The following is a 22931-nucleotide window of genomic DNA, read 5'->3' as shown; positions in this document are numbered from 1 at the left end:
GTTGTGACTCTTAGCTTTCTATATTTCCCGCCCTGCAAAAGTCAGAGGTGCATATGCAGGAAACCAAGAGGCATTATCACAATTCATCCCATACCTAGGCCAGTCACAGATTGCTTGCCCATACCTTAAGTGATTTCAGCTATGCTCAAAGCACCTACCTATCTCCATTTCCATGTCTCCTCTGTGAAGTTTCTGATAGGTTTGCTTCCTAGAAAGTTTAACACTGAATGCCTGGACTAAGTTGAACAGTTCAGCTCACAAACATTCCATGGGTTTCATCACCGCAAGCAAAATACAAGCAGTTATTAGAAATAAAACCAACCAAGGCCACAATATTCCTGTGAGGCCAAGTATAAATTCACCTTACTTCTGTTTTTTGGCTAATGCCAAACAAGGGTAGAACTGAGATGTCTCAGTGTTTAGTTTGCTGCTTATTCTGTATGACTGTGGTCATCAATCGAGTAAAATCTGAGAAGAACTTGAACATAATTACCCTCCCCTCCTCGAACAAAAAGAAAAAGAGAGAAAAGAGAATAGGGGAAAAACTGATTCCAAATTGCATCCCCAATTAGTAGATCATTTCCCTTTCTTTTTTTCTGGGGGGGGGGGTAATAAAGTTGCATTACACTTTCCCCCAAAATGCTTTAAGATGTACTGCCATCAATGTGATTTTTTCACTTTAGTATGGCAAGAAGCAAAAGCTATTGACTGTAATCCAGTTTGCATGTAATGCTAAGCCAAACCATGGCGTAAGTGAGTATGAGGCTACTCAAAGCAGAAATTGTGGCCACTTAGCTCCTCCCTTGGTCCTCCTAATATCCAGAGCAAAGCCATAGATTGGCTTAGCATTAGATTTGAAGCTGGGCTTGTGATTTATCTTGCTCCAAATAAACCACAACTCCAGGTTTGGATATAACACCATACCAAGCCATAACTTAGCCCTAGGTAGCACGAAAGCAGCAGGGATGGGAAAGGAGTGAAGCAGCTACAATTTCTGCTATGAGTACCTGCACCACCATTCACCTTAGTGTTACATCTGAGCTGTACCACCATGTATTGTGTCTCCATTGGTCCTGTGGTGCTTTTCATGCATGCATGCTATAGATGGGCTAAAAGCAGCACAGAAGGAAAATGAGAAATAACGATCAGCAAATAAAAAAATATAGCTGCAAAAAAGGCATTTTAGAGCAAAAAAAAAAACTAGGTACTGAATGATTCATGCTGATTCTACAGCATTCCCCCAAACAATCCTAAAGTAATTCCCTAATCTATGTTGAGCTACTTATTAAGGATGGATAATGCCCTTAAACAGATGCCCAAACAAACTGTGAAAGAGAAAGTACATTTCAAGATTTCCAGAGAAGATATTTAAGGAAAGTGAAGTTACAGGAAAGAAAGGAGGTGGTGTGGATATATATAATCTCCACTTCTTACCTTTTGACATTGATTTCCTTAGAAATTAGTCACGACAAAATGCAAAACACTCCAAATAGAAAGTAGGTAGTGAATATGAGAAAAACGAAATCAAACTTTGACACACAAAGGGGCTTATTCACTGCTAGTTCCTTCTATCTCAAGCAAAAAACCCAGTCATCTAAAACACTAATTCCATGCATTTTTTCCACTTACAAAAAACCCTTTGTTTATTTAAATCAGGTGTGTATGATACACTTTTAGAGTAAACCCTGGATGTGGAAATCTTTTTGCTTCAGAATATCACAAAGAGCTATGTTACAGCCTCCGAGAAAACAATTTTCAGGGAGAAGACCCACCCACAGCAGGCAGCTGGAAGTGGCATAAAGTATTAAATGATCCACTCACCAGTAAAAGGGGCTGACTAGAAAAATGTGTTAAGGCTAGAATTAGAGCTCTATTTAAATCAACAACCTATTAAACTAATCATTCCAAGGCATTCTGATTCGTTACACCTTATTGGGAGTGGGGGAAATGACATTTATGTCACACTGCTTTAGGCAACAATTAAGTGTTTGTCTTCAAACTTGAGTGTACTGTCATGACTAAGGAATGCACTGTTTTTTACGGTCTAAGCTTTCATTAATGCATTTTTGCACGATATCTGGAGCTTCAGTTAACTTAGAGAAGGTAGTATGAAAGGCTATGTATAATTGCATTTCTTGGTGAAGCTTTCCCCTCCCACCACAAAAGAGTGTCCTTGGAGCAGTTTTTGTATTTTGCTGTGAAAGGGAAATGATGGCTCTTCACAAAGGCTTTTGCTGCACTATCAAGTTGTTATTATATAACATGATTTTGTCCTTAGTATTACTACTCGGTGACAAATTTGATGTGACAGCAGGGCTCAACTTGTTTGGGAAAGGGAATGAGCATTATTATTTATATATGTGCATTAGGATTGTCTGATAATACTTTCCAATTTAAATGCTGCAACCCTGCAAACTGAAGCAGACCACAAAATAAACCGGCAGCTCCCTTGGTACACCGTGTTGCCTTTTAGGGGCAATTGGATTTGATTCCAGCTCCTGGAAAGGCACAGCAAACATTTACACAGGTTTTGCTAGAGGTTTTCCCTTGACTAAACTTCAGTTCACAAGAGGTCTTAGCGAGAATCGGGTGTTGAGAGACACCATGCCCATTTATCATCCTTCTTAGCATCACAGACCTGGAACCTGGGGTCTTCTATGCTTCATGTTCAATAGGCCATAATAAACGAAGGGTGGAAGAGATTCTACGAGTTGTATGCAGTTGTTAAGAAGACCTTCCCTGGAAATACTGGCTTAATATTATGTGAACCTTAATATTAGTAGCTGGCTTTGCAAGAAAGTCATGAAATTAGAAGTGTTTTAGAAATGTACAAGTATATGGAAGCACAAGTTAGGGTAATTGAGTATATATGAGGAGTACAAGGTCCAAACTCTAGCCCAGTGATGGGGAACCTCTCCCCAGAGACTACATACCTCACAGCTATGTTCCACACTATCCATGAATGCCTGGTTGGAATGTGTCGTTGAACTGTGGTAATGCTTGCCTAGATGGAGAGATGTGAAAATGTGTAGAAGCCTCTGACCTTTGCATGGCTACTATACAAAGGTAAGTAAGAGCCACATCCATTAATCTGTCCACTTTTGCCCCTCAGCGACATTGGTATGCGGCATTTGGAAGTTTTGTCACAAGGGAATGCAGCCTTCAGACTTAAAAGTTCCCCAGTGATGCTCTAGCTTCTCAGCTTTTAGGAATGCTATACTTTGTCATCCTGGACCAAAGGAGTATGTTGGGGCTTATATAATGGAAGCACAGTGGAGCCCAGCAGAGGCAGAATCCGAACACCACGAGCCCCAGCAGTGCAGATTGCTGTCTAAATAAATTATCTGAAAGTAATCCCAATCGTTTCCAAGAACCTTTCTTTCGAGTAAGTTCTAAGACAATAACCAAAAATGCTCTCCTTGGGTTAACAGAGTTCTTATCAAGTATATGCAATTTCAGTAATACAGTGGTAACTCGGGTTACGTACTTAATTGGTTCCGGGGTGCCGTTCGTAACCCGAACGGCGATTTCGCATTTTGCGTATGCACAGACCGCACAGAACACTTCTGCGCATGCGCGGACCGCGCGCACGATGAAAAACACTTCCAGGTTATGGGAGTACGTAACCCGAAAAAACGTAACCCAAGGTACGACTGTAGTTTTAAATTCTATGCAATGGGTCTATGCAGCAAAGAATGCCTGCTTGGTATGGATTTAAACTTTTAGCTAGTCTCCCTGAAACATCTGCATATCTGTTACTATGGAAAGCTATGGACAGTAATGCATAATTACTAGGATCAACGTAAGATTGCCTATTAGTGGCAAAAAGGTGCATTTGTTGCAGCTGTTGCTGGAAGCAGCGTACAAGATGCAATCCAACCGTCTTAGAGACTACACTCTGGATTTGTGTAGGGTTGACTCATAAGCCTTTACTTCTCCCGGCAAGGGAGAGTATTCCTTCTCCCAGATGGGCTACCTTCCCAGGTTGACAAGCCCCACCTGTCCTTCACTTCCCTCCATAGCACAAGCAGAAACTGCCGCCTTGACTGTAAGACCCACTATTAGTCTCAACCACTCAATCCACCGGAACCTGTAATCAACTTGTAACCAATTTAGCTATGTAGACTGTATCCACATTCTGAATTTCTGAAATCGCAGTGTTAACAAGTAGCAAATAACATTTCACAAATACTTCCTTTAAAAAAAAATACTGTATGGGAAAAAACACCAGTTTTATGGGGACTGCGTCTCAGATAGGTGAATCAAAGATATGGAAAACGTCCTTTTAAAACATTTTAGAATTTTTTTCTGTAGGCTTTTAAATATATTGCTGCCTTAAACTTTTCTCATATCCCTTCAGTGTTTTATTGCTTTTAATTATCCCTTTTTCTGTTTACTGTAATAAATATGTTTACTCTATTTGGGCAACCAGCTAACGCTATTCATCTAACTTCAGTTTTATTGCTTTATAAGCTAGACAAATTTAGTTTTGCAAATACATTTTACAAAGCAAAGTGATAATAATAGCACATGCTATTCTCATAAAATTGTGATAAAAGGTATACAGGAACATCACTGTGTAAACAGCCTCGTTTAAAAACAATTTCTGAGTTTGTCCTAAACCCCTGCAACGCACACAGAGCTCCCGACATGGTCTTTTCACAATCCGGATGTCTGAAAGAAGGTGCCAAAAATGGTATGGGATATTCATAACTATTTAAACCATTCAGGAAGTCATACATATTTAAATAATACAGGAAATTCTAGCATGATTCATGTCTCTGAAATGAGAAGGTGACACTATTCAATCAAGTTATTCGGGAACAGTTATTTGTATGAAGGGAAGTATATGGTCTCAAGTAAACCGTATTAAGACCTGCACATTTGTTTATGATTTTTTTTTTCAGGTAAGCCACTATTCTGGCCCCAACAGCGGAGTGTTCAAAATGAAGCGCTGAGCTAAAAGCAACAGTGAAACCAAGTCAGCTTTAAAGAATAGTGCACAATGGAGTAAGGCCTAATGAGCTCCATGTTGCTGACGTCTGAGTAACCATGGTTTCAAATGCACCACACAACCAGCAGATAAAACATATATACTCCTCACCCCAGTATACCACAATTGTTGTTTGTTTTGTTGTTGTGTCCGACTCTTCGTGACCCCATGGACCAGAGCATGCAAGGCATATAAAAGTATACCACAATACAACATGCAGTAATATTCAAATACTTTAAGTCACCAGTGGAAAAAGCGGGGAAATGGGAATAGTCAGAGTTCATTTGGAGGAAAGTTTTGAGGCACAGCACCCCAACACACAACAGCTCAGATGTAAGATATTGCAAACAGAATTCTATGAAAGTAATTCATGTATTATACTACTAAAACTTGTTAGTTGCTTTATCTTGCTCAAGGCAACCCGAAGTGACTTACAACCAACCCCGGATACATTAAAACCAAGGGAAGGAAACCACCCCAGTACAGTACATTAAAAACACCCTGCCCACTTCTAAAAGGCCACAAGGCCCAAGGCCTGGTTATAGAGGAAAGTTTTTGCCTGGCACCTAAAGGTGATGGTGCCAGGAGAGACTCTCTGGTGAGAGCATTCCACAAATGGGGAACCACAACAGAAAGGTCTGTTCTCGTGGGTGTATTTAGCGGGTGGTTGTCATGTCCAACTCACATCTCGATTGTGTTACTGCAATGCACTCTGTGTGGGGCTGCCTTTGAAAAGTGTTTAGAAACTTCAGATAGTCCAGAATGCTGCAGCAAGATGGGAGTTGGTTATCAGGAGGAGCTGCAGGGTTATTGTTTTTGGTGGTAATCGCACATGACCTTTAGCATCTAGCATCAATCCAATTTTGCCTTAACTGCTGGTCACTTGCACCTCTGCTACCTAGCACTGTCTGAACATTTTCTGTTCATACAACTGATGTCATTCTCTGTCACCTTGATTTGGGCTACAGATATGCTTCTCAAAGCCAAAATGATTTCACTAGTGTGCCAGATGTCACCTTTTCTCATTTGGAATTATACTTTTTATTGGACTTTGTCTTTGACAAAATGTTCTTTTCAAAAGCTAATAATAACTATTATAGTGATTATAATGACATTATGCTACTCAACATTTGTAAGGGTCTGTTGTACAGAATAACAATATATTCTCTCTAATCTACCATGCCATTGTCTTAAGTACAGGCTTTCTTTACTGTATTAGGGAACTAAACCAGATGATTAATGTTCATCTCCTTTTTGTATTTTCTTTCATTTTCTGTAGATTCTTTTTAACAAGGAAGAAAAGAATTGGTTCATTACAAAGTTATGGTGACAGACACTTTTTCTTGCTTTCATTAAGTTAATGGCCCTATTAAGATTTAACAGAGTCTATATACTAATAATGTCTATCCCCGAACACATTCTAATTGCACTAAGGAAGACAAGTTTTGTTGCAAGCTATATGTTTACATTAACAATCATCCGATGCACCGCCTTATGAGAGTTATCTTAATTTTATGTGCTTTTCCGCATGCTGACATATGCACTAGCAATTCAGACTGAGTTTTAAAAGCGTATGAGAAGACAACTGCACAAACCATTTTCTGTATAGCGGTATCTATGTTTAAATAGGTGTTAGGTTGTTGGTTGAGGAAAAAGAAAAGAGAGACAGGGAGAGAAATGGAATTGGCTTATAGTAAATATTCTTAAAAGGAGATTAGGGTTGGAGGGGTGCATACTCTAAGGTTAAAAAAAAAAACCACCTCTCCCTTTTCCCTGCAATATATATGGATGTTTCTGATTGGCAAGCCCGAGAGCAGGGGTCTTTACTGTTTTTTAAAAAACCTTTATAGGGATGTTTCAGAAGAAGAAAAGGGGAAAGCAACAGCTATTCCTTTTCCTATTTTCCATACTTCTTTTACTCTTTATATCAGAGATAATCAACATGGGGTCCTCCTGATGTGGATGGGAACTATAACTGAAGAACAGCTGGGGAGCACCATGTTGGCTACCCCTGCTGGCTTTTTCAGACTTGCTGGAGGCATTAACAGGAACATGCCTGTTAAAGAGTCTGGAGAAACACAGTAAAAAAATTATTTTAGTTTAATATTATTATTTTTTGTATTTATATCTATGTCACTCTTCCTTATGAAACCAAAGTTGTAATATTTTGTTAAGGATCCTCTTTGTAGCATGTGGCTCAGCCAGGATTTGAACAGGGGTCTCCCAGATCATAGTCCAACACTCTAACCACTACAACACACTAATCACAACTGAAACGAAAATATGACCTAGAATACTGACAAATACTTTGTTACATTCATAAATAGTATGGCATTTTAGCTTTCACTTTTTGTTTCTAGATTACCATTTTTTACATGAGGACCCTAGCAGTTATTCTTTTTCTGTCTCTTGTTTTATCGTTGACAAGCATTTTTCCTACTGAAAAGGGCATCCAAATTGCCAACATATAAATGATTAAATACAAATTATTGCATTCAATGAGGTAGAACTTTTGGCTTCAGAGCAGAAGGTCTATGACTATACACAAAGCTAAAACACAAATGTAATTGCTTTAGACTCAGTTAAAATAGGAGACTATTTAAGCTTTCATCTTAGCTAATGAAGAAATGCAGCATTTTAATCCCAGGAGCACGAGAATGCCTCAGAAAGGCTGAATTGCACAACTATTTCAAGCCAGCTTTTATGTCACATTACCTAATTAGTGTATGCTGGTTTGCTACCCCAAATACTCCCCACATTACAAATACCTACACTTTCTGAACATGCTGGGTTTCTCTGAGTATGCAGAAACAGTTTAGATTCTGCCATTCTGCTTTCGACTAACACCAAGTGGACTAGAATGAAATTCATAATGTTTATTGTCCACAGGCTTATTTCTCAATTCTAGTAAAACGAAGCATGAACATGATCCCTTTTCACATGGAAACACATGACATGATTCCTGTGTATTGTCAGAAATGAGCTGCCATTTGGTGTTACGTTACGCTTCCATGGCAGCCATTCTGTGAAATGCCATCTCCCACAGCAACATTTTGTGACGTGTTATGTCCCCATGGCAGCCATTTTGAGAGTGGTACTTGCAGCACTTTTGCAAAAAATTCCAAACGTGCCCAGTGGCAGTAAAATGCTGGTGACTGCGGTATCAGATTGTTGTTGCTGTTGTGTTATTACAGGTACTTTAAGCTAAAGGAACTGAGGCTTTCCCATGTTGATTCATTCATACCAACCCCTGAATAGGAAGAGAAATGAGTCCCATCTTTGCAGCATGCATTGGTGGTTTGAACTACTAAGGTCAGCAGTTTATAATTAGGGCAGTCTGAAAATGTGATGTTTGGCTCTGACTCACAATGGGTTCATTCAACCAACCTGTTGTCTCCTGCTCCCAACCAATTTCACTCTTGGTGGTGATGGGGAAATGGCAGTGGACTGGCTGGGCAGTCCTTACAGACTGCATCCTGAATGCATGCTTCAAGTGTCCTTTGCTGCTACAAAAGAAGGGAGTTGCAATTTTCAATGCCCCCCCTGCTTCAATTTATTGAACTGAAAAAAGAGCAAATTTCAAGGAGAACTGAGCAGCTTACCCATCACTAGCTGGGGCCAACTTTCAAATTCCAGACAGTATTGTTTGAAAATCATGAAAAACCCTTTCAGAAAATGTTATTTTAAGGAACGTTTGCTGGGCAAAGAGAAAGAGCACACATGCAACAACTTCCCTTTCTACTTGTAGTAAAACTGGTGCATAGCCCAAAAGGACAGGCAGATGCCACAGTTGCCTTATACCACATGCTGTTTCTGTTATGTCAGCACTTGTCATCCTGTGCAAAATGACAGCTATATATAACTTTGTACATTGGGATGCCAAAGTATATTACGTTCTATTTCCAGTTATGTCTGAGCATGTTCAATATGGCCACTGAATGTTGGCTGACTGGTAGAAGGCTGGATTGGAAAGCAAGGGAGAATGTGCTTTTTATTCATCTTGCTTTTTATAGCCTTGTTTTTAACATTTTTTTTAAACTGACAATCTTAATGTATATTTTATACTCTTGTAAACTGTTTCAAACTTTTATACACAGTTAAGTGGTTTACAAATTTTGTTAAATAGAATAAAATCGTAGGAAGAGTCTATGGCTGACAGGCTGGAATCCTGAACTGAAACATTCCACTTTGTCATGCTTTCCTGTAGGTCCCACTTGTGAACCATTATAAGGCAATAAAATCTTGAAAATCTCGAGATACTAACATGACACTGTAGGGAAATCCATGGTGCCAAGTGAGGAGGGGAGATATACACTATTATGGTAGCTAGCTCTTTACAGTATTTTCTGACTGATGTCATATTTACAAGCAAAGATTATGGTCGTTGTTGGATACTGACTTCTATGCTACAGCTCTAAAATGTATTTGGGTTGATCCCATAATTAAAAGTCCCTAGAGAATTTTGAACATACATATTTGACATAGTATGTCAAACATGGAATCCATTTACACAGTTCTATGAGAAAACAGCAAATAATAATAATAATAATAATAATAATAATAATAATAATAATTATTATTATTATTATACCCCGCCCACCTGGCTGGGTTTCCCCAGCCACTCTAGGCAGCTCCCAACAGAGGACTAAAAACAGAATAAAACTTCAAACATTAAAACACCCCTAAACAGTTAAGAGATGCAATGGAAACATATTTTCTTACTAATTAGAAGTGGGAGAAATATATTTGAATATTTCTTTTTCATAATTGAATACTGAAATGCACACAGGGTGTTATCCAAACTATGTCAGACTCAGAGCAAACCTACTGAACTCAATTGAGCAAGGTTCCATAAGTCCATTGATTTCAATGGGTGCGTTCTGAGTATCTAACATTGGATATCACCCATGGTTACACAAGAATTCTGAGTCTGTGAAGGCTTATGGAAAACTTTTAAAAATTAGAATTTTATGATTTTCAAGGCGTATGCTTTCAGGATTAAAAACAAAAACATAAATGTTGGCATGATGGTGGTTGCTAATATAAAGTAGATAAGTAATAAGACGAACTCCTGTTGGACTTTACAAATCCTTTCTGCGATACGATAGTGAAAAGTCGACAAAGAGAGAGAATGCTTAATAATCAGGAATTAGGCTTGCACTGCTTCTCCACTTTCGAGAATGATTTAGTATTTGCTATGAGGCAAATACCTTTGCTTTTTAACTCAAAAGAAACAGGAGCACAAAAGCAGGAGAAAATCTTTCTGTTCCTCAACTTATTACAGTGGTACCCCGGGTTACGTACTTAATTCGTTCCAGGTTACAGTACGTAACCCGAAAAGGACATAACCGGAACAATTCGTTCTGCGCATGTGCAGACCGAAAAAGCCTGAAAAACCACCAAAAACGCTCTGCGCATGCACAAATCGTGCGTGTGTCAGGTTGCACTTCTGGGTTAGCGGAGTTCGTAACCTGAAAAGTACGCAACCCGGAGCGTACGTAACCCGAGGTACGACTGTACACATCCTGTAGACAAATGGACAGTGACAATTTCTTGGGTTTTTCGTTGGGCAAAAGCACTGGTTGGGTGCCCTAGGAGAGATATAACTGTAATGAATACGTGTTTCATTTATTGTGGTATTAATTCTTTATTCCTGTTAGATATAGTAAAAAGCATCTTGGCTTGATTCTGGACAGCTAATCCTCCTGTTGGCTTTACTTATCTGTCTGTAAGTGTTACAAGAGCTGTGAAAATGCAAATTTCCACAGGCTGTCTAAACAAGCTATGGCTTCTTACAGAGAAGTCTCTTTTCACCTTTAAATACCCTTTAGTACTGAGCCATTACACCACTAGCTGATAAGCACTTCCTTTTGAGGGTGATAATCATTTTTATTTTCATAGCCAAATGTACCAAAAGCTCAGGGCTGTGTGGATAAAAATATGACTTCCTTCACATCATCACGCGGGCAGCCATTTTCCCTCTCGTGCTATCTCTGAAACTAATGTTACATTATTTTGGTCCCCAGTATATAAATAAATTAACATGAGTTTGGCCAAACTGCGGGAGGCAGTGAAGGATAGGCGTGCCTGGCGTGCTCTGGTCCATGGGGTCACGAAGAGTCGGACACGACTGAACGACTGAACAACAACAACAACAAATATAAATAAATATCTAAAACGATTAAATCACTTGTTCATCTCCCCCCCCCCCCCAGCTATCATTACTGTGTATGTGGATTGACAACAAAAAAGCTTGTTGCCATGAAAACTTTTAAACATGGATGCTGGCTGTGGATAGGATTTCCATAGTCCAGCAATGGAAAACCTTGGAAAAAAAATACATTTTTATGGTATAAGAACTTGTGACTTTGGCTCTTATGGGGGGGGGGGGAATCACATATAAACCGTGTGTTTTCAGGGGTGGGGGTGGGGTGGAGGATCCAGAATGCTTTTATGTAACCTGGTGGGATTTTATTTCCTATGCTTCAGAACTGGATGCTCAACATTCACCACCCATGCCAGCTCAGGAAATATGCATGTCTTCATTTACATTTGTGTGCCACCATTTCCTTTCCTTATTATTTATTTGTTTATTTGCTTTGTTATTTGGTATGTTGTAATATCCTGCTACTAGTTACAGGTAGGTAGCCGTGTTGGTCTGCCATAGTCAAAACAAAATAAAATAAAAAAATTCCTTCCAGTAGCACCTTAGAGACCAACTAAGTTTGTTCTTGGTATGAGCTTTCGTGTGCATGCTACTGTGCTTTTTGGTTTGTTAGTAATGATCACGATGTTACAAAGTCAAAAATATACATAAATAATTAGAAAAAAAGAGAGGGGTGATCACACAATACCACAGTATGTAGCAGGAGCTGTGCTTCCTAGCCTGTCGGAGAGGCTTTTGCCTTTAAAGAAGTTAAATGAAACAAAGAAACAAATACTGAGTTCAAATCTCGGGAACCATGGCCCAATAACATAAATAATCAACACTAATGGTGCGGTTGTACAACATGGCAAGTCAAACTATGGTTTATCAGGACCATGCAAATATGTGGGCTCCTCTTGCTCCACTCCAATACTTGGTTTAGCTCAGCGGAGTGCTGGAGTAAAAAATTACTGGGGAAGAGCAAAGTGGCTGTAAGCACCTCATTTGCAACTATTTGTGAATACATCCTGGTACGCCATAGTTTGGTGAATGTGTTCTGCATATCAGGCAAAATGAAAAAGGAAAGCCTTCTGGGGGTTTCCTCACTGTGAGAAGTGAGGTTACAGGGAACCAGGCAGAGGGCCTTCTCAGTTGTGGCGCCCTTCCTGTGGAATGCCCACCTATCAGATGTCAAGGAAATAAACAACTATCTAACTTTTAGAAGACATCTGAAGGCAACCCTGTTTAGGGTAAGTTTTTCATGTTTGATGTTTTATCATGTTTTTAAAATTCTGCCCAGAGTAGCTGTGGAAACCCAGCCAGATGGGTGGGGTATAAATAAATTATTATTATTATTATTATTATTATTATTTGATTTTGCTCTCCTCAAGTATATTACTGTTTTCAAACTTAGCTCCAAATCTCCAAAGGGAACTTTGTGAAAGCTTAAAAGGCCAAAGTTAGTGTTAGATAAACCTATTAGCAATATATCTTTACGGATTGAGAAGGTTCAGTTAAAGCTTCTCTTAGGTAATAAATTCAAACAGTGACTTACGTTACTGCAGCGTTCATTTTATATGCTAAATAGTATAATCTGTAATGCAATGTTCTAACTAGGGCTTCGCTGAAGGTTTGCCAGGTTTTCTAACCACTTATTTGCTGGTATCCACTGTCACTGTCTCCCCTCTCTGCAGTTCCAAAGGCAAAATTTCCCCCTTCAAATGACTTCATCTTCTCCCTCCCCCACTGTGATCCCAGCCAAATGAATGAATGGGATGATGTCATGGTGCTATTTCACTGTGGACAAGTGAAGTGAATTAAGAGTGAGGGCAGTTCTTCCTACATTGATTACATGGGTGAGCTCAGCCAATCCAATTGTTCTCATTATGCACGGGTGAATGCTTTTGCTCACTTTCCAACGCAATTCCTGAAAAGCTGCCCGAGGGAGGGTGCGGTTTTTTGATGTTGCTGAATACGTTTTGTGAAAAATGGCCCCTTTGAGCTCGGCCCTACTTCTAACTCCCTTGTAATATTTTTTTGTACGCCGAGATTGGAAAGTTACAGTTCTTGAGTTGCGACAACTGTGTTATGCTACGCTGGTGCTCAGCAAAATATTACTTCAACGAGATGTACTTGAGACCTCTCACAAGATAGGAGATGAAAATGTCTCCTGTCATGATCTCATACTTAGGATGCTCACCGAATTGTATTAACACTGAATGCAATTCAAATATTAAATTAACTGCTGCCATTAGGGAACAACTGTTTGCCATTTTCAGACAGTAATGCTATCTTTACTTGGAAGACAGGTGCTTTCAGCACTCTGCCATTATCTGTGCGTCTGTAGTTTATTACACAACCGCAGGTGGAAGTTAAATGTTAAAAAACCATTTCCCCATAACTCGATGCCTTTCTTCATTCCTATAAAGAAATCAATCATTTTGCTTCAGTTTTGGTTTGCTCTATAGAGGAGCCTACAGGACCAGCTTCCCTTTGGAGGAAAGAACACTTGAAGACTTGCAAAGTCTTTATAATCATCAGAGCTACAGCAATCATAAGGACACACAAAGGTAATAAGCCTGGGAGGCCAGCTCCAGAACAGCCTCTCTCATGGAGACAGTGAGTAAGAAAGCATGCAGGCAAAGGCAGAAGAGGTGGGAGGGGGTCGCACTCAGAACACTGATTGCTTTCAGTTCATTCTGCATCCAACAAGCAAACCCCCTCCTTTTGCTTGCACACCTCTGCTGCTCTCCTTGCCACTTGTCTATCACTCCCCCTTGCTGCAAAACCTTGCCGCAAGAGTACTTCTTGCTAAGAACGGCTATTTTGTCCACTGCACCATTGCGTGTGTGTCCTACACTTTTTCCCATTTGCTGGCATGGTGGGGTTATAATTCATGCATTTGGTGCATAATCCTATATGCATTTACTCAGGAGTAAAACCCCACAAAGCTAAAGGGAGCTTACTACCAGGTATTTAAGTTATATGATTGCAGTGCCCTGTACTCATATGTACAAATTATTATTATTATTATTATTATTATTATTATTATTATTATTATTATTATATTTTGGGGAGGGCAAAACTTTTTTGCCCTGGGGTGGCAGATGCTATAAATATACCACTGGGCCTTTGGCTGAAAAAGTTCTCACCCCTGATCTAATCACTAATATACCAACAAAATTGCAGAGAAAGGGTGTTATCCGGAAGCAAGCTCAGATGAGCCAACTGCAGGCTTTCCCAGGATCATTCTTGCTTGCCTCTTGGCAGTCTCTAAGCCTGCCCTAGATTAGTAAACCACCCCTGGGTCCAGGCTTCAAATCCTTCACATTGCTAACATGGAGCCTTCCAAAGTACCTCTTCAGCCAACCTACACTCCTCCACTCTCGGTGAAACAGTGCAATGAGCACAACTAACTCAATCAAGATTGGTGTATTTGTGTTCCACTCCAACATTCTATGCACTCTGAGACTACCAAGACACAAAGCCCAGCAGGGCAACCTCTGGCTTGCAGAGGTGTGTGTGTGTGTGTGTGTGTGTGTAATGTGGGGGAAGCAGTCCAACTCAGAGCATGACACTTTTAAGCTCATGGTTGTTGAGCCCCACATTGAGCAAAAGATTCCAGCATTACAGAGAGTTGGACTAGATGAGCCTTATGATCCCTTCCAACTCTATTAGAAGTGTGCTCCCCAGTGACAGGAATTAGAGCTGTCTATAGAAATTAATAAAGAAATCCCAAGATTTGAAGGGAGTTGGAACTGGGCGCTAGTGTGTCCACTCAACTCCTATTCCCCACAAAAAACCTCCCCCAGAACAGCCCAATAAGGAATGGACATGCTCAGGGGGCATGGAATGTGGTCTGACTATTTGGCCCAAAAAAAGAAAGGAAGGCTGGGGCAGGGCGGGGGTTTGACTACACGTGCAATCTGTAGGCCAACTGTACACAGGCTATGTATATAGACTAGTTGAAAAGATCTGGTTGGGAAACTAAATAATTCAACGACATACGCACACTTCTGAAATCTGCCATGTCTTTTGGAGCAACATCTTCTGTGGGTTCCTTGTCTCCACTGTGTCAGAGATAGTGTAATAGTTCCTACTGCTTCCCACGACATTAGAGTGATGAGCAAAGGGAGAATGCATGGCCTTAATGGATTAGAACCAATATAATTTTGGTATAGGTTGGGTGAAAATCACCCATTCCACATGCATCTTTTCTGGGTACAGTGGATGACTGACTGTGGAATATAGATAAATGGGACAATTCTGTTTAGATGCAGCTGCGAAACCTTATATGGATTTCATAAGGCAAGAGACAGAAGAGTTCTTATTGCTTCTGTAAGAGTATCCTGAAAATGTGAAAACAGATTAGAGGGTCTTCTAATGGCTTTGAGAAATACAGAGAAAGGAAAGGGACTATGAAGGATAATTTGCACTTGTCACTTCATAACTTGGAGGCGTGGAACGGCTATAGCATAAATCATTATGAAACAAATCACTATGGATCATTGCTTCTTATCACTGAAACCAAGGCACCAGAATTAGAGCAAAGAGAGGAGGTAATAAGGGACAGAGATCCCTGATGACCCCAGAATGTGATGATTTAGCCGCCTGAATGTGTGAACTTTCCCTAAATATTATGGCAACAAGTACAGAAAATGTCAAGCATATTTTGCTTCCTTTCTTTTTTTTTTACAGAAATCACACTGAGGCTGTGTTCTACTATTTTTATATTTAAATGATTAGGGCATGGCAGCACACATCATCATTGTTATGTGGTGAAGTGTGGGATGCATGCTAAAAAATGAATGTTCTTCTGTTTCCTTGGCTCTTTTCAGGTCAAACACTTGAAAGCACCTGAATTTTATTATTTATTTATTTTACAGATTATTTATATGCCGCCTGTTGCATGCCACATGGTGGTTTACAACAAAAACAAGATAGAAACAATATATAAATACACAAAGCAATGGATCAGAACAACTCACAAAGTAGCAATTTATAGCAACAGCGGCTAAATCAATTTATCTATTCAAGTATCTCCTGCTCCCAAACGGTGTATCTTCAACAAGCCATCTGAAACTATGGAAAGATGGGGCCAAATGCACCTCAGTAGGGGAGGAGTTCTGTATGCAAGGAGCCATCAAAAGAAGTCCCTTCCCTGGGCCCCCACACCACATACTTCAGTATGGCCAACTGAATTGGGCCAACAAGAATTTAGCAAATGGCTTAAGATGGCCGAGGTGAGCTTTTAAAAAGTTTGAATGGAAGTGAGAGGGATGTAGTGTACCAGATGAGTTCTCCCTCAACGGTGTCCCATATTTTGGGTTGTTTCCTTTGTCACATAGAACTCAATGGAAGCCACTGATAATCAAGCAACTATGTCCTATAAAAAGGTAAAGGACCCCTGGATGGTTAAGTCCAGTCAAAGGTGATTATGGGGTGCAGCGCTCATCTCGCTTTCAGGTCATGGGAGCTGGTGTTTGTCCACAGACAGCTTTCCAGGTCATGGCCAGCATGACTAAACCACTTCTGGCACAAGGAAACACTGTGATGGAAAACAGAGCACACGGAAATGCTGTTTACCTTCTCGCCGCAGTGGTACCTATTTAGCCTATCTACTTGCACTGGCGTGCTTTCAAATGGCTATGCTGGCAGGAGCCGGGACACAGCAACAGGAGCTCACCCCATCACATGGGTTACCTCCCCCTGTTCATGTGACTGTTGCCATTTTGGCTACATACCGGTAAATGACAAGACTTAAAAAAGCTGAATTTGAACATTTATATCACCTCTTTCCTCCAAGAAGCTCATCCTATATATCCCCTCCAGTTTATCTGCCCAACAAACCTAAAGACTAAAACTGAAAGATAGTGACTGGACCCAGATCACCTGAACAAGTTTCACTTTTGGGTGAGGATTTGAACCTGGGCTGCCACTGTTCTAGTCTGACATGCATGCCACAAAACCACACAGGTAGCTGAGCTGAAGCTCTCTGAACTGCAAACTTGCTTGCAAAAATATGGTCTCTATTTCTGTTCAGTCCAGTCCTAATTTGAATTCCTTTGAGTTGCGACTACAGAGGAGCCTATATAGCAGTATCTCCATCTCTACTGGAATATATACTAATAATAAGCAAATGTAATGGATTGAATATATCCCCAACACAAAAACAGATGAAAGATCACGATTCCTTTGCTTTTCTTAAACATACCTAGATGCAAAAAATGCATGCATCCATAATAACAACATTTAAAATCTAACCATGCAGAGTTCTCATCCTTTACTTGTCTGTTTTTGAATGCTGCAGAGAAAACTGGAGCTTTTGTTTTGTTCCTCAATTTAGATGCTTTGTTTCTGCAGCAGTACTATAAATACTTTTACTGTGCATTTAGATTGTGTTGTTCTCTCTGGAACAATTTCATTTTGTGAAAATATAGTCCCTCTTTTTTTGGGGGGGGGGGTATTTTCTTCAGTCATTAACTTTGACTCATTATCATAATCTGGGATAGTAAGTAAGACTTAATATTATTATTGTATACAGCAATGCCCAAATGGAGACCTGTGAAATGTCACATAAATGGTAAGCAGGATCTTTACATTTATGCTCACTCAACAAAGGGGGGAAATATATTAAATGAATTACAATTGTTTGGTGTTTTGTATTTTGGAAATAGCTGCTTTTAAACGAATGAATGAGGTAAGTGGGGGCGAAGCAGAGATCCCAAGCAATGCAGAGCCATACTGGTGGTTTACTGGGAAGAAACTTCAGTAGCGGTCCACCATTATCCCTCTATCTATGCCAGCAATGCTTACAAGGCTAGTCTGTTTCTATCCCTGAAGGCACAGTATTAAAATACAGTATATATTCTGAACACCGAAAGTGGAAATTATTATATATGCTATAGTATGACAATGATATGTGCCTTGTTTGTATATGTGAATGTGCATAATAAAGGGTATTTCACTGAAACAAAGCATACAGCACCATACTAGTGATATAAGCAGATACAGGATATTGCTCTAGTGCTGCCGTAGATGCACAGACTGGAGTCATGATCCCCATAATGTAGGGTATATACCACATGGCAGCAGAATTCCAAGTAATGATGTGAACAGGAGTGGCTGGGGAAAGGGCACGACTCCCATAGGAAGCTCATATTGACAGTGTTTGTGGACAACTGTTTGTCCAGTTAATTCAGTTTTGTCAATGCTGACTGACTATCCTAGATTACGATAATGGGTCAAAGTGAATGACTAAAGAAAAAGTACACCAAAAAAGAGGAGAAACTATAATGAATTTGATCAATATATAGGCTGCCACCACTGTATTTTCACAAAATGAAATGGTTCCAGGGAACAAAATCTGTCAGCTATCATTGTGCCATGCTATCCAACAGCACAGGTCAATATGCTTTATGTATCACATCCAAATTTGACATAGAAGTTATTCTGACTCTTATAAGAAGCTGCCTTATAAGTATATTGAGTAAGGAGTATGAGATTTGACCAGAGAAGTAAGAAAGTGCTGCTCATATATTCACTGTAGCTACAGTACTTCATTCCAAGCAGCACCAATAGATATATCACTGGAGTGTAAGGATGCACTTTCAAGCACACTTCCCTATAAAATATATTTGAAATCAGTTGGTGTTGCTTTCATGTACTTGTACTCAGCTTTGAAATGGAAGTTATTTAGAATTTATACGTCCTGGTGAGCAGCATTTTGAAAATTCCTCCGGTTATGATGGGAGAAGGGCTGGAGTTAATGTCAAAACGAAATCCACCACGTTTACAAATTTGCAGAGTAAAAACCTGAATTGCAACTAGAGCCAGAAACTTTTATTTGAAGCTGACTGATGTGGCTGTCAATTTTTATTATTGGCATTTTTTGTGCTTGTGTGTTAAAATAGGTAAGTGAGGAGAATGCTAAGAATAGCACAGAACACGGGCAGCCTCATGAACTGTATAAAATAAGCCACAGTATAAACATGGTGAAATAAATTTAGTTTTTTCATCAGAATGAACACACAACAAGTCTCGATCTTCCAGTACAAGAAAAATCTTGACTAGTTGCACTAGGTGTCAATTCATGAAATAAAGGCTCAAACAAAAGAATATGACACACTTAAGAAAACCAAGATTCCATTTGTGTAGCTTTGAATAGAACTGAACAGAACATTCTACTAAGCAGCTTTGTTACCTAGTAACAGATATTGTAAAAACACACCCACCCATATACTACAACCAGGGAGTAAAATGAGGAATTTTAAGGTATAACATGATCTAGAGAACTGTGTGTTTATTATGATAGAAATAACTGAAATAAATATGAGTATGAGAACAATTAAAATGTCAGCTGGGGAAAATACTAGTCTCCTGCTCTCCCAAGAACACTTGAGTGGATAAATGATAGTCACTGGAAACGGGTATTTAGAACATGTGCAGTGACAAGTTAATATTAAAATTCAAGAGAAGACATGCATATGTCCAGCAACCCACAGCTTCTTTCTAAAGGCATAATGCTAAGGCAATTATTTTACCATTATCATCCCTTGAAACGATCATAAATCCTACACTTGTAGAAATCCACAAAGCGAGCTCCTATTCTCTCTCTCTCTCTCTCTCTCTCTCTCTCTCTCTCTCTCTCTCTCACACACACACACACACACACAGAGAGAGAGAGAGAGAGAGCGCACATATGTACAATGTGCTAGTGTGCATCTTTCCTTCCAGTCTGCGATGGTCAATTTGGTGACTAACAGAGGGTCATATGGTGGAGCAATGGTGGAGTCATTTAATACAGAGTGTATCTATGTCTAAAGCAAATTTGACTGACTTTGAATACAACCTAGAGTTTATTTTGTTAAGATCTGCACATGATACAGCTTGCTTTTACTGATGCATAAGCTTACTACTTAAATGGGGACAATATATAGATATAGATATAGATATAGATATAGATATGGAATGTATTATCAAATGAAGTGCACATTGGTCACAACAGAAATAGGACCTCATAAGAATAGCACAATACTTTTGCCTCTGTCATCCAAAACCTTTACGATGCAACCAACTTCTGCCTTTCAAATACGTTAGTCCCACACTTTCCCCTAGCCAAGAGATTTTGGTTTTTAGCAGTCGTTCTGTTAAAAAAAGGGGAGGGGGTAAGAGAAATGCTATTCTATTTCCAGTTTTGTGTCATTGTCAGAACTGTGAAAGCTTTAGGCTTTGGGTTCTTGGAAGAAAGGATTTCTCTGTAGATTCCACTGAATCACAGCCTCAGCAGTATTGCCCCCCTTTTTTTAACCTAGCATGCTATTTCTGAAATTGAATGTACATCTTCAAATAATTTTTTTTCCTGAAAAGGAAAGATGCTATTCAAGGAAAATGTCTTCTTTTTAAAAAATGAAATAAAATAGTGTTTTGAAATGAGGGGCAATCTAATGATTTGTACAGAAAGTTTGAAGTCAGTACTGAACTGCACCTCAATTTGACTGCCAGTTTTATTTGTCATAAAACTGAAGGTTAAGCCCACCATTAATAGTCCAACATCAGCTTCTTTCTACCAGAATTCAGTCGATTCTATCAGACAATGCTAAAAACAGGAACAAAAGTTTTCAGAGGTACATTTTGCCTAGTGGGTACCATACTAGTGAAGGGGTGGGAAGAGGGACTCTCAAATCTAAAATAGAGGGTACTAATATGATATGCTTACCTCTGATCGCATCGGGTTTCTGTTGGGCAGTGATAGGTAGGGAAATGGGCATTTAGAGGCTTCTCAGAAGGTGCTCCCCATGTGATTTCAGTTATGTACATGGGGGGAACGTAACGCCCACATAAGTGGGGTGAGGCCTGTATACATAGTTGAAGGCTGGCTGGTTGAAATCCCATAAGTTAAATACAAAGCACACACTAGGGAGTGGCCTTGCTCAGGAAGCAAGGCAGAGAGCTTAAAAGCTAAAGTACTTTTCACACTGGATTTCCCTAGAAGGGCAAAGAAGAAAACAAGGGCACAGTGCCTATTTTTTCCTGCTCTCTAGCTCTCCCACTCTATCACCACACAACTCTCTCTAGTTGAAGATGCCAGCTCTGGGGCACACTGGAGGACTTGTGGGAAAGCTGCTGCTGCGCTACTCCACGTATCAGCTGTTAGGCGGGGAAGCTGAACAGCTTAAACAAAGCCCTGCTGCACCTCCACCCCCACTGACATCTTCTTTGGGTTCGGGGGGGGGCTCCTTGTGGGCAACAAGGACTCTCAGCTTTTCCCCTCCATTTCCTGATACGATTCTATTTACTTACTTACTTACTTACTTACTTACTCACTCATTTCCCAGTGCCGCCTGTATACACAATCACATTTAAGTGGGGGGGGGGGCACATGTAGCTGAAATCATGCAAGTTAAATGTACATAGGATATGATCGTACTGTACTTGAAGAGAATGCTCGTGGGGGATAAAAACCTGATAAGATTTTGAGCTGAATATTTGCACAGCCCTCATAAGCTTGCTAGTTCTTTGGTCAGCTGCATTACTTAGGGCTGAATTAAAAATCTGGCAACTACCATTTCTCAGAGTAAGGTAGCTGGGAGACTGCAAAGGAAAGGTAGCATATGAGGGAAGAGGGCAGCAAATCCCTTGCTCTTTGAATATATTAGGCTGCAAATTCCATGGACAATTCAAAATAGCATTTGCTCAAAAGCCTTATACAGTAGAACCTTGGGTTGCGGATGTAATCCGTGGTGGTCCGCAACCCACAGCATTCGTAACCTGCAGCGCTGCGCCTGCGCACGCACGAGACACAATTTGGCGCTTCTGCCCATGCGGTGAAACCCAGAAGTAACCCTTTCCGGTACTTCCGGGTTTCCCGCAGTCCGCAACCTGAAAACACGTAACCCAAAGTATTTGTAACCCGAGGTACCATGTATTTCAGTGCTTGCACAACTACCGGTACATATCTGATCCACTCCCAAATCACAACAAAAGTATAAACAGACCATTTCAAACTTAGCTCTCCATCCTGCAAGGAAGTTTACAAAGCATTAAAAAACAAATAAGTCTTTGTGGCCATCACTGAATTAAGCATACTTTTCAGATCAAGGTCTATTGCAGATTGGAAACACGTTGCTGATATAGCTTGGATTAGTGTCCAGTCACCTTCTATTACACAAAAGCCAAATTTGCACTAAGTTTTGGTGTAAAACAACAGGATTTTACAACTTGAAGAGTTTTTGATTAAAAAAAAATACTGTTTCAGTCCACACAATACTTCTAGTGGAACATTATGTCCAGGCATAGTGGAAACTAGCAATCACTCTGTCAGAAGGGAGATATTAGAAGTTAAAAATACCGTGCACTGAAAACAGAACATTTTAATTCTAGTGATAACATCCTCATCAACACCAACAAATAAAGTTCTTAGCAGTTTTGAAGTAATCCAGTGAGTCTCTTTTTGAAGTAAACCTGTGTTATATGGAAATGTAACTTCTCCACTGATACTTTGACTGTGTCCTGTCAAAGTTACATGGATAACCCTCCAGTACATAAATAAATTTTTGTATTTTTGCAAAACAGTCCCTTCCAAATGTTTCAACATCTGAGAAGTTTGTATTTGCATTTTGGCAACATTAAAATGAACAAAAATAGTTGTTTTAAAATTAAACTGGAATCTGTTTTTTTCTGTGTTCTTGTAATAGTGAAGATTCTTCCTACACTCAAGATTTCAGTATCAGGCTTCCATGTGTGTTCATTTACATACTCAATAAGCAGAGAACAAAGATAGTTACTGTAGTT

At 39.7% G+C, this 22931-nt stretch overlaps 1 protein-coding gene across 3 annotated transcripts in view; it reads right to left on the bottom strand.

Moving 5' to 3' along the window:
- Positions 1-22931, bottom strand: part of KCNJ3 (potassium inwardly rectifying channel subfamily J member 3) — a 102851-nt gene that overhangs the window by 3974 nt on the left and 75946 nt on the right. The window lies entirely within an intron of this gene.

The sequence above is a fragment of the Lacerta agilis genome, chromosome 1, assembly GCF_009819535.1.
Source record: "Lacerta agilis isolate rLacAgi1 chromosome 1, rLacAgi1.pri, whole genome shotgun sequence".
NCBI lineage: Eukaryota > Metazoa > Chordata > Lepidosauria > Squamata > Lacertidae > Lacerta > Lacerta agilis.
Note: the sequence above shows the minus strand (reverse complement) of the source record. Positions and strands in the feature narration are given on the sequence as shown.